The sequence below is a fragment of the Tasmannia lanceolata genome, unplaced genomic scaffold (assembly GCF_043159265.1).
Source record: "Tasmannia lanceolata isolate RefF3 unplaced genomic scaffold, GAP_Taslan_0.1 ptg000023l, whole genome shotgun sequence".
In the NCBI taxonomy this organism is placed as follows: Eukaryota; Viridiplantae; Streptophyta; class Magnoliopsida; order Canellales; family Winteraceae; genus Tasmannia; species Tasmannia lanceolata.
The window spans coordinates 10,471,063-10,484,460 of record NW_027518700.1 but is presented as its reverse complement, the minus strand read 5'-3'; the positions used below and the strand labels follow the sequence as shown (position 1 = coordinate 10,484,460).

The 13,398-nt window shown below is 38.2% G+C and overlaps 1 pseudogene; it reads left to right on the top strand.

Moving 5' to 3' along the window:
- The window catches only part of LOC143855760 (putative protein phosphatase 2C 59), a 28,068-nt pseudogene extending 20,241 nt beyond the window's left edge, over positions 1-7,827 (top strand).
- The last annotated feature ends 5,571 nt before the right edge of the window (positions 7,828-13,398 follow it).

Genomic DNA, 13,398 nt, shown 5'->3' with positions numbered 1-13,398 from the left:
AACAAGCAATGTGTATAGAATTTGCAAAGATGGTAATCAAAATCATGCTTTTAAATATCAGTATTAGAGTGCATATTAACTAGAGGTCTTTAGCAAAACATCGAAGAGAAAAAAAATCAGAAATGTCAACTAATCATTAGGCTAGCCTCAAAAATTTTAAAAACTTCAAAACTGTGAGGTTTCTACTACCTTTGTCGCGCTTACCGGAGTCTGAAACGAAGTTGTGCAATGCCCCCGTGTCAACTAAGGCTACAGCGTCCGTTTACCGTGACCCCTATGGACTAAAGTGTGCGCCTCTCCTGCTCGACTCACTTCAAAAGTTTAAAAAACTTCAAAATTGTGAACAGAAAAATAACAAAACATACATATTGTGCAGATGTCTTGTATTCTAGCAGTGATTGATCACCTTGACGGACAAACATGTGCACACACAGGACGTAGACCAAACCACATAAATCTTGGGTTTTTTCTTTGTGTGTTTGTGCTCCTTCCATCTCATCTAATCGTTTGTGGCACGTCTTGTTTGATCCAATTTTGAGAGATTAGAGATCTCTCAATTTTCTACAATACATTATAGAAAATAGAAAACGCAAAAAGTAGCGTGAAGCTCATAAAAGATGCTTATTCAATGAATCATAAAAGTTTTTGATGAAAAACTGGTTCCTAGTACAAAAAGTGTAACATGGATCATTAACCTTGAATGGAGAAAACCCTAAATCGCATGATCGATTTACACTTCTGTCGTTTTTTTTCCATAAAATGCAACTTCCATTAAAGAATGAAAAGATTACAAAGAGTGCAGAGATTTCCAGTCATACACTAACTTCGGTCGTGTTTTTATTACTAAATTTGAGTGAACTTCATGATCCGATAAATCATGAAGGTTTTTGATGGAAAAAAAAATTCTTAGTGGAAAAGGTGTAACAATGTTGCATTGACCTTGAATGGAGGAAATCCCTAAGTCACAAGATCGATTACACTTCGTTTCATGTTTTTGATACTTGATTCGAGTCAAGAGCATCAAATAATGATTAGACTATCCTTTCTCCAAGGGATGCAAGCTTGAAAGAGGTGAAAAACACATGACATTCAGTGAATATGGTTGTCTTGGCCTGAAATTGCTGACATATTACTGATATAGTGTTTTTTTGGCTCTGACTGATATTATGGGTCCACATCATATCACACCCATGTAATAATGAACAAGCCATCACGTATAATATTGTTGTCTGATTCTCTTATTAAATATGTATAGTGTGCAGAGTTACTAAATGCCATATCATTTTTTTTTTGAAAATTCATAAATATATTCATACTAGCAAAATTTACAATGGGGACCAGTAGTCCCACAAGATTTACATAGTATGAATTGCCCAGGAGCATTCTCCTTCGCCCAAAAGAAAAGCCCATTACCCCTTACATTACCCAATAGCCTCAATTGTAACGAATTCAACAAAAAGTGCCATATTGTGGGGCCCACCAAGTCAAGATCGTGACCTGCCACGCCACGCAGCCTTCATCACATTCCGAATTCGATTTTCAAAAAGAGCTTGCAGTTCCTGCGGGTGCCCTCAGCTAAGCTTAGCTGCGGTGGCTCTTTAAAAACATAGGGGCCCCACATTGTTAGGATGATCTGAAGCATTCATTTGAAAGGCCACATCATAGATAGGGTGTGTACAAAAAATCAGCTCCATTGGATCATCCTAACCCCTCCAAAAGTGGGGGCAAAAATGGGCAGATTTGTGGACAAAATGTGTCTATCCATTTTTGCCCCTACTTTTGGAGGTGTTAGGATGATCCAATGGAGCTGATTTTTTGTACACACCATATCTATGATGTGGCCTTTCAAATGAATGCTTCGGATCATCCTAACAATGTGGGGCCCCTATGTTTTTAAAGAGCCACCTCATATAAGCTATATGAGGGCACCCTTAGGAACCCTTTTCTCTTTCAAAAATCCCGCTCGAAGGCTCAAAGCTATTGTGCGCCCCTAACCGTGCATGATAGCTGACCACCCAACAACACCGTCGAATCTCCGGCGGCCTCCACCTCATACCACCACCAAAACCCGGAGGGTCATCCTCCCCATCGATGACCACCTCCTTCTCCACGATCACCGCCCCCAATCCCTTCTACATCTCCTCCACAAAAGTCATCTCCGCCGGGGGAGTCTCAGCCACCACCATCGTCATCAAGAATCCGGCCACTGGCCATCACACCCGTCCTCAGGTCATCGTCCATGATCTTAATTCCGACGACCACAACCTCCTATGGTCAAACTCAGCAACCCCATTGCTAAGTCCGGCAATCCACAGCCTCCTAGATCCCCCATGGCCTCCAGATCCGATAATCCACGGCTTCCACGGTCTCCCACCGCCTACAGGTGGCCTTCCATAGCTCCAGGTCTAGCACCCCATGGTCTTTCACGGCCTCTAGCAACCTCCACGATTATTCTCGGCTCCAGATCCAGCTTCACGGCCTCCATGACTTTAGATCGGGCCTCCATGGCTTCATATCGGACCTCTATGGCTCTCAATCCAGCCTCCACGGCCCCAGATCCTGCCTCCACAATCCTAGATCTAGCCACCATGAAAGAGCCGTACTCCAGATTTGGCGTCCACAGTTCCCGATTCGGCCTCCACGGCTCATTTTTTGTCAACAATGGGAGAGACGAGAAAGAGAGGGAGAGACGAGAGGGCAAGATTTCAAAAGGAGAGAGAGAGAGAGAGAGAGAGAGAGAGAGAGAGAGAGAGAGAGAGAGAGAGAGAGAGAGAGAGCGCCTCCCTCCCTAGGCAGAAGCCCTAGGTAGGGAGCGCACGAAGTTGCCTTTTTTTTCGCCTCAGAGATCGCCTCTTTGGCTTCTAAAATTACAAACTATGAGTTGGATCTTTTGAGGTTTCTTTCTATTTCAATTTCTATATCATTTTAGAAATTCAGTTTTAATGATGACCATGGATAGGAGAGAATGAAAGAAAATGATCCATGAAGACGAACCCAACTAGTGTCAGGATTAGACTTAGCCAATTTGAGCCAGATAGATTCTTTCACCTTTTTCATGAAAATTTTCTAAAGGATTCATTAGCTGACCCCAATTAGTTTGGGACAAAGGCTTAGTTGAGTTGAGTTCTGAATCCTTGTAGCCAGTAACAACATAAACATGGGAGCAATTGCAGAGAAACTTTCTAGGCACTTTCATCTGGTCAGGTGAAAAGAAGTTTGTAAGTCCAAGTATGAAGGAGGCTTAGTTATTTAAAGGCTGAGGCTAGTGAATGGAGATTTACTAGGTAAATGGTTATGGAAATTTGATGAAGAGAGATCTAGCCGGGAGGTCACAAGTTGTGCTACATATGGGCGAAGTTTTGGAGGGTGGGAGTCTCAAGATTTCTTTAGAGGGAACAATTCGTTAGTTTTTAGAGATATCTAGAGGGTTAGAGAGCCTCTTCGAAATAACGTCAGATTCAAAGTTGGTAGAGGTGATCGTATTAGGTTTTGAAGTGATGAGTGGTGTGGTGTGAGGCCTCTTAAGTCTGACTATTTGGATCTTCACGCTTTGGCAGTGCATAAAGATGCAAATGTAAAAAAATCTTTTAACAGCATTAACGGGTATATATATTTTTTTGAACTGGCAATGGGTAGATTGTTTAGAATGTGAGATTCAAAAGAAATTTTGTTTGATTTGGAAATGGATAAAATGAGCTTGTCTTTTGCTAGGTCAGAGTTAATTTATATCAAAAGGCATGGTCCTGATAAAAAAATTTGGAAAGGAAGCATTTCTAGAGATTTCTCTGCTATATCTTTTTTTCTTAGCTCAATCAAACCATATCACCGAGTCTTAAGGTTAGGAGGGTTAGGAGGTGTTTGAAGTTTGCTTGCCCCTCTTAAGGTTTTCTGCTGGCTATCTTGTTTGGATAAAATTGTTACTATTAGTCCCATTCGTAGCAGGCATCTCATTATAGTGAATATTTGCCCTTTATGCTTGACTGATGGAGAATTGGTGGAACATCTTATTCACTACAGTTTCACTAGAACGATTCAGGATAATGTTTTCGGTCTTTTTGGGTAAGTTATGTTCTTCCTAGGTATTTATCTTAGCCATTCGAGGCTTGGGTGTGCTCTAGGAGTACTTTTTTCCATTCGAAGACGAATCTTTCAAGGTGTGGTATAATGGGTAATGGTGTTTCTCTTTTTCATATGTGGTGGGAGATCATCATCACAAACCCTCCAGCATCCTCGATCCGTTGCCGCTTATCAGTTTGGTCAGGCTTGTGATCCCGTGAAACAGCTATAGCTGCAGTAAGTCACAAGATGATTCCATGAGAAGGTGGGTTAAAGAAGCAGGTGAATAAAGAAACACACTTCCAGTTGCACATATACAAACATGCAGAATTAGACATAGGTGGAAAGAATAACAACCAACACTATGATCCGATTGTTTACAAGCCATCGCAGGCATAACTGTCAAATCTGGACCAAAGTACTCGAATTTTGACAGAAACCCCTAATTGAGTAAGTGATAGAATGTAGCCTTGAGGAGTGTCTAGTATGTCCAAAGATTTTTGGTTGGGTTCAGGAATACAATAACTTTTAGCCGGACCCAAGTTGCACCCCTAACTCAAAGGCTCAACTTTAAAATTAAAAACAAAAATACTAAGGGCTCGTTATGGACTGGATGAGATGAGCAAAGGCAGTACTGCCCCAATTGAACACATCAATCTTGCTCATGTCTTGAAGCAATGTTAGGCAATAACACTTGAAAGTGTTCTGGAATTTCAAAAGATTTTTTGACGAAAGAGGTAGAAAATGAACGCTATAACCATCTTGCATGTCAATGTCCTCTGCTGGGCCCATGCTCGATCACCTCCAGCATATTCCTTAGACATTTGAGCGTGAGAGATTTTTTAGGCGCAACCTCCTCCCATCCAAGCAAAGCTTTTACATATGTGATGGTGATATCCCACAACATATGAAAAAGAGAAACACCATTACCTATCTTCTTTTATTACGACTTCTCCACCTGAGAAAGGACATTGATTAGCCTACTTTCCCCCTTCTCTTCCCCCCCCCCCCCCCCCCCCATGGTTTTAAATTTCGGCCGAAATATTTTGATTTTGTCTGTCACCAACTCTAATAGTCCAATCAACTAACCATTTATTGTGACATATAGATAAAACTATAAAATCCCGAAATAATCCCGAGATTTTAAAAATATAGAATTTTTTCATTTTTATCATAAAATATCATGATAATATCCCAATATTTTCCTGTTAATTTTATTTTATATTTTTTCTTAAATTTTATATATTTATATTTTTTAAATAATTTTATTTTTATCTTTTTTTCCCGAAATAAAACCGAAAAAAATAATTTTTTTTTATATATCCTGAGATTTTCCCCTGCCGTGAAATTCCTGGGAACGATATTTGTGACATATACATATATTACAAATATCGTTCTCTGGAATTTGTCGGCGAGGGAAAATCTCGGGATATATTAAAAAGTTTTCTTTTTTTCGGGTTTATATCGGGAAAAAAACGATAAAAAAAATTATATAAAAATGTAAATATATAAAATTTAAGAAAAAATATAACATAAAAATACTGTAAAAATATCGGGTTAATATCGTGATATTTTATGATAAAAATGAAAATATCGCTATATTTTTAAAATCTCGGGATTATTTCAGGATTTTGTCATTTTATCAAAATATCGCGCTAAAAACACGATATTTTGAAAATATCGGAGATATTTGTGAGATAGCTTGAGATTTTAAATGACCTCCCGATTTTAAAAATATCGGGTTAATATACTCAGCTTCAACACTTGATCTAGCCACAATTGGTTGTCTTGGTCCTCCAAGAAACTAAATGACCTCCCATAAATGTACAATAACCACTAATAGAATGTCTATCATCACATTGTTTATTTTTGCTGGTATTGGATCTACATTTTAGTACCTTTACACTTACAATATGAATCATATGATTCATGTTTTTGGTTCCTCATGCAATATAATTACTTGAACTAACGAAATTAACACCCCAAAATAGCTCTGCATCAAATATATTTGAGATCATCTACGAATCACAGTTTGTCGATGCTAAAATATTATATCTTTGTTTGTATGTTGCATACATTTTTATCTGATGAGAATTTCCAGAATGATTTCTGAGATAAATGTTAATCTTTTTGCATGGTGCAGAATTCTGGTCGAATTGCTCCACTTGATGTGATTGTCAAATTGAAAGAGAAATATAAGTTTCGAGTTGTGTTGGATGAGAGCAATTCATTTGGTGTGCTTGGCAGTTCCGGAAGAGGTCTTTCTGAATATTATGGACTACCGGTATGTCTTAGGAAACACTGGTTAAATTTGTGAGCTATTCTCTTTGTATTTCTTGGAATGGAATGGGTCAATATTGACATCCAAATACTAGAACGTCATTTAAATTTGTTATGATATTTAATCTGTTTGGCACAAGCTGAACCCGAACAAACTCGACTCCGCCCGACCCGATTTAGGGTTAGATGGGTTGGGTTAAGGTTGAGAAATTTAGAGGCAGGTTGGGTTAGAGTTGACCATCTCAACCCAAGGCTCGGGATGTGTTGGATTAGGGTTGAGGGAATGCTATATCGGGTTGGGTTAGGGTTGGCTTCAACCCGACCTGAGTTGCACCCCTACTTTGAGTACATCAGGCTCATTGCCCCCGCTTAAAGGCCCCTAAGGCTAAGTTCTAGACATGAACGTTGTACTCCAGCTCACACGCTATAGGTTCTCAGCCCTTTTGTTTTGAATCTTGGCTTGATGACGTGGTCGAGGGCAATTGCAACAAGAACTCTTCAGCTCCGATGTGGAATCCCACCTAATCACTATCGAGATCGTCTTTATCTCTGCCAACTTCACCACCAAGACATGTATCTCACATTGCAGCGGTCGTATCACATATTAGGAGAGTCCCGGTCGAATGATCACCCATGTGGCCAAATCTGACAATATTGTAAGAAATGTACCGTGCCATGAGGCCCTCATAGATGATCGAGAAAATCCGACATGGAGTTCTTGGTAGAGGGCATTGCCATTGACGACCTTGCCAACCCTAATAAGGTTTGTAGCATCTTAATTGGAAAAAGTGAGACCCTTGAAGGCTAGAAAATTCTTGCTGCTCACTGGGTCTCGTTCCCGAAATATTTTGTCATCAGGAGAACCTGTGGTTTGTTGAGTTCTCCTTCCCCAAAGTGTCACCATGTAGGCGTCAGTCCGCCTCTATGAGGTCTTTGAAGTTGCTAATGCCATTCTTACTCTGCCTGTCTCTCTCTCTCTCTCCCTCTCCCTCTCTTCACTTTCTGCGTTATTTTCTCTATGAACAATAGGCATTCAATCATATTCAAACAAGTAACGTTCAATGCCAAAAAGGAGGTTGATAAGAGGGTGCAAAATGCATCAAAAATCTATAGTAGTCCTAACATAAGATTCAGCAACGATAACGACAAAACCCCTCTTATTTTCCTTTTTGCCTCACCTCCCCTCTCCTCTACATAGGAGTTCGGAGAACTGGCCCATTTCAAAGATTAGTAGAAGCAACACTTTGACATGAGTATTGACATAAAAGTTGATAGGCTTACTCACTGATTGTAGGTGTGCATAAATTTGTTTTTTATGCATAAATATTTGTTTAGTTTATTTGTTTGACCATAGAAACTACTCTCTATTGGCTCTCCGAGAAAATTTATCTAACGATTGACATGTGAGGTTTTTATTGGTTCGGCATTGTCAAATTAGGTTTTGATTGACTCAATTGTGACAAAATTGAATTGATTCAGGAGGGTCGTTGATTGAATTGGAGAGCTTTTAAAGAATTGGAGAGTTTTTAAACTGTACATAAAACAACATGGAAGACTTTCTTTAAAGTTCTTTTGACTTCTTTCATTAGCCCTCTAGAAAAGAAAAAAACACATCTCTGAGTCATGAAAAGGAAGAAAGTTAATTTTATTTTTGATCAATGAAAGTTTCATGAGTCATATTCATGCAGTTATCATTTAAAAGGCTGACACAATATACAAGTGTTAATTTCACAGACCCGTTTCAGAAAACCATCTTTCTAGAAATTGTTTAATCCCAAAATTCATCTTTTCTGAAAATAAGTTTACAGAACTCAGCTGAAGACTTTTAATAGCTATGTAAATTTTCCACACATGATAGAAGGTCGATTTGATCGATACTGTTAAAAAAAGGTTTGTTTGGCGGATTGCTTCAATTAGATGATCAACAAAAACCACGAATGGATCAGTCCTATTAATTGATAAAAGAATAATCTATCGGTCGCAATCCAATAGAAAGAATAATTTATCGAGAGCCCAAATCATTGATCTCCAGATCCAACCATCGATTGACAGATCGAACCCTTGCTCGAGGGAATGCGCAGGATAGCAACCACAGAATTTAATTTTAGCACATTTTACTTTAGTTTTCTTTCTTTTCTTGGATGAATTCGTGTTGGTTTAGGGTTCTTTTTGCATGTAAGTGCTTCCGCTATAAAAGCAAGTACATTCTAAGGTTTTAAGGACTTTTTTTGTTGTGTTATGTTGCTTTTGGATTTGCTTATGGAGTTTTTACCATGTTTTGAATGAGGTGGAGTAAATTTATCGTATCTTCTTGATTTTACGTATTATTCTTGTTATCTTAACTTGCAAGACGAATTCAAATACTCAAATTGTATGCTCTGCTTCACACATTGCATCATTTGGTATTAGAACAAGAGTTTTCGTTCTTAGAGATCGATCATGCTGTGCCGACAGGTTGATGATCTTGACTAGAATTTGAGAGAGGAAATAACTGAGTTACATTTGTAATACCCGGTTCCAAGTACTAATTTATTTATATATAGTTGTCCTTATCAAATTTAAATTATGGCTATTTGTTTTCTAATGGGTGTCGTTATCAAAATAAAGCTTGTGACTTTTCTTTGAAAGGGTGTCTTTATCAGTTGAATGGGTAGGTAATTTGAATGGATGGATGGTTTGAATTAGCCTAATTAGCACATCATAATCCCTAAACTATTGCTATGACATCTTATTTTATTAAGCAACTAAGGAGTGACTTCCAATTTGGATTGCAAATGGACCGGTCAACATTCTTTTTGATGTCCTTGCATAGCAATTGTAGCATCCGAACCATACATCTTGGAATGTTGCTGTTGGAAATGTTGTGTGACAACTGTGGCGTTTGGAAATTAGCTATTTCCTATGCTAATTGGTGGACTTTACTTCCATAGTTAGATGGGATTCTATTTTTGTTAGAATAAGAGAAGAAACCTATTGGTAGTGGCTGACTCATTTTTTTGTACCTTCTAATAAGAGTGCCTTTATAGATGGTATGCAACTATGGAAAACCTCTACATTGAAAATAAGTGGTCGTGAGTTTTGGAAGAGCCATGAACCTTATGATTTCCCCTTCTAACCCAGCCTTTGCAATGGAATTCTTTGCCATTTGTTGATTTGTTCTAAGATCCATAAGCTGCTGAAATTCATCTGGTAGTTCCTTAGTCCAAGAAGACACTTCTCTGATCCATTTGAAGCCCTTGTTGTCCTTCATCATCCGGATTTTGATAAACCTGCAAACATATTATAAAAGTCACATTCTTGTTAGTGGATGTTCACAAATTGACTGAAGTTTTCTAATACCATTCGAACTCGTCCAAAATAACTCCATCCGTTGGCGAATCGCCGCTAATATAGCAGCCACAAGTTCCTAATCGGGCTGACTTTTTTTTGCTTTGGCAAACCAGTTTTTGGGAATTGTCTCCATCAACCACTACGCTTGTTTTGGAAGCATGTTAACAGTTGTGTGCCTTATTTTCATAACCAAAATTTCGGGTAAGTGAAATTATTACAAACAGTTCTTATAGCTAATGTTCTTGGGTGTAATTCACACCCCAAGAAATCCTATATAACTCTAAGATTTTATATGATTTCAGCCACGTACTTTACTCCATATTTATCTAAGCTTTAGGAAGATCTTCTTCGTGGACCTAACCTTGCAAATGAAATTTGGAGATTTTGCTTGAGGTAGGTGATCCTACCCTATGTCAGTGTATTATGTACATTTCATATACTTAGATTTGTTGCAAGCTTTTATTACAGTTCATTACATGGAACTTGTTTTGAAAAGGTTTCTCACTGTTTTCTTTTAGCATGTCATTCCAAATGATTGAATTGTCATTATCCATGAAATGCTTTAGTCTTAACATGCTTCCTTATCTATACAAAAAAAGAAAAGAAAAGAGCTTTGTGACTAACATGATTTTTGGAAACTCAAGTTCATGAAACACTATTGAAAAGCATTTTATATATGATATGGTTTCAATGGTTTGGAACGGGGGAGCCCCCAATGGTTTGAAACGTCTACAAAATTTATGGCACGGTATTGCAAACATTAAATTGCTTCTCTCTATATTTGTATACAGTCTTGGTATGGAATGGATTCCGCCAGTAAGGTTGATCTCTGGTGGGGATCAAGTGCCCAACCTGCCAGTGGGTGAGTACACTGGACGTGATCACGTAGACCGGTCAAATTTTATCTGCCCGTAAGGTTGATCTCGGGCGGCCAGTAGGAAGTCCTCTGGCTATTGATAATATTACATTGCGCGCTTTTGGACCTGTGAGTCCTACGAACGAGTGTTCGCCTTGGGTTACGCTACTTGTCAATAAGGTTGGAAATTGGCCACAGAGAAGATTGTTAAGTATTTGATTTCTAAATGGAAAACTGCAAAACCAAGTGGTTGAAAATATATATTCTTTGTCATTGATTTCAAAGTGAAAAACTACATGACCGAGTGATTGGAACTGTTTTTGTAAAAACATGTATTTTTCTTATATAGCTTATGTAGAAATGATTTTCTTGATTCTTATCAATTTCGGCATTGACTAAATTTTATGGCATGTTACTTCTTTTCCGCACCAGCATTGTTTTTGTTTTCCTATTAGCTGGCTTGGATTTGGAAAACCGGCTGGGCTGTTAGCTCATTATGTGGTTTAACAATTTTCAGATACAGAGGAGCGACAGTAGACTTGCTGAGATCAGGTACTTGGATTGGAGCTTAGGAAATTTCTTGCTTTCTTTCATTATTCGAGTTAGAGACTTTTGTTACTTTATTAAGGTGATTTTCGTCTAATAAGAATTGTTTGGATTTAGACTTATGGACCTAATCTATATATGTATTTCATTTGAGCTTTAATTGAGACTAAAATTTCCGCATTTATTAGTTGCTCTGAATGTTGAGAATAGTTGATTGTAAAGGAGCCTTGCATGCTTGTGAGGGCGACCCTATGGGCGTGCGGCCGCTGTCACGTGCGCCTTACCTCGAATTCTGGGTTCGGGGCGTGACAATATTGTCAAGTCGATACATGTTGCAACACTTATAATATTGGGATGGCGATAAAATTTTAGAAGAATGTATGAAAGATTTTTCTCATGACATTTTTCCGGTTTTCAATATCCATGATAATGATTTTTATGTAGTGGTAGAGTATCTTATGAATCTCTTCCTATTTGAGATGTTTATGACGATGATGATGTTAATGTTGAGGAAGATTTTTTTTTTTAAATGGGAAATATTATAAAAGAATCAGAAGGGACACCCGAAAGGGAATACCCGAAGTTATAGAACAAAAAATAAAAAAATAATTACACAATGAATAGGACATCAAATAGGAAATTGATCAGACCAATTCATCGAGTTGCATACCACCCCTCTTCTAGCCAACGCATCCGCCTTCTCGTTAGCAGACCTTCTAACATGGATCATCTCAATATCTGATTCCGCCATTATATCTTCCATTTCGTCAAAAAGATCCAAAAACCTCCAAGGCGGAGCCACCCCACCTCTCAGCCACCAGATAACATTAAACGAGTCCCCTTCAACAATTACACTATTCAAACGATCCCTACTCACCTTTTTATGCCATTGAAAGCAGCTTGGACTTCCGCCTCCGTAGCATCAGTCACACCTAAAGGGCCCCAAAAAGTCCAAAGAACCTTGTCGGCATCATCACGACATAAACCTCCCACCCCGGCTGGACCAAGATTCCCAAAGCAAGCACCATCAAAGTTTAATGTTGAGGAAGAATACATGCCGATTTTTAATTTTTATGATGGACATCATGCTGTTGATGAAGTAGTTTTTGAAGAGATCACACCCTTTTATGACAATATTGAAGATGAGGATAAGGTGGCGGCGACGGTGAATTTCAAGATGAGGAGTCGTATCGGGACAAGGGTGAAATGTTTTCCATCAAAGATTCTTTTAGCACATTATGATCTAATTTCAGCAAGGATTCGTTCTATCCACCTTAGGCAACAATAATGTGTTTAAGATGTCAAAAACTTAACATCCAAATGTGGATGAATTTTCTTTTATCACATGGGTTACTGCCAGAGTGTTCGCTTTTCAAAGATCTTTTATTTCCATTCATGAGCAAAGGTGTTTGTCTATTCATAGATTGTTGTCATGACGTGCTTGATGGCTAGAGTTTAACTTTGGAAGATGACGATTTGAACTCAAGGACGAGTTTTCTTCAACCCGGGTTGTATGATGCAGTTTTCTTCAACCTGGGTTGTATGATGCGAGCCAGATTCCATAAGACACTATCAAAGATCTGGATCACACGAAGAAGAAATGTCTAAAAGAGGAACCTACATTTTACAACCTTTGAAGATGTGATTCATCAATCAATAGCCAAAACCATTGATTAAGAGCCCAAATCATCGTTCGAGGGATTGAGCTGAATAGCAACTATGGAATTCAATTTAGTTTTCTTTCTTCGTTTTTTTATGATTTAACGTTAGTTTAATGTTCTTTTTGCGTGTAAACATTTTCACTATAAAGCAAGCACATTCTAGGTTTTTAGGGAAATTTTGTCTACGTTATGTTAATTGAGAAATGATATTGCCCCCCGCCCCCCCCCCCCCCCCCCCCCCCCCCATTTAACGTTATTCGTTAAGCTTTTAAGGCAAAGAAAAATGTTAAAGAGGAAACTGCCAGATCTGTGGATTTCCAATTACTTATTTCCACAGCATATTTGGAAATCTGATTTTTTTTCACTATCAATCGCTAATTTGGAAATCCAAGGATTTGATTCGGATCCAAATCACAATGCTGCAAATGGGAGAAATCCAAATCAAAATCATCCAAACGGGCCCTTAGTGACTCCTTTTATTGACATGAAGATTTTTCCGGATAATTATTTATAGGTGATGGATTTTTTATTTAGGTGATGGATTTTTTATTTAGGTGTAAAGATAAACTACGAGCTTTGCTATAAACATGTTCCTTAGGTCACTCTAAAAAAAGTATTCAATTTGGGACAAAACACAATACAATCAGAGAAGATACTAAACACACAACA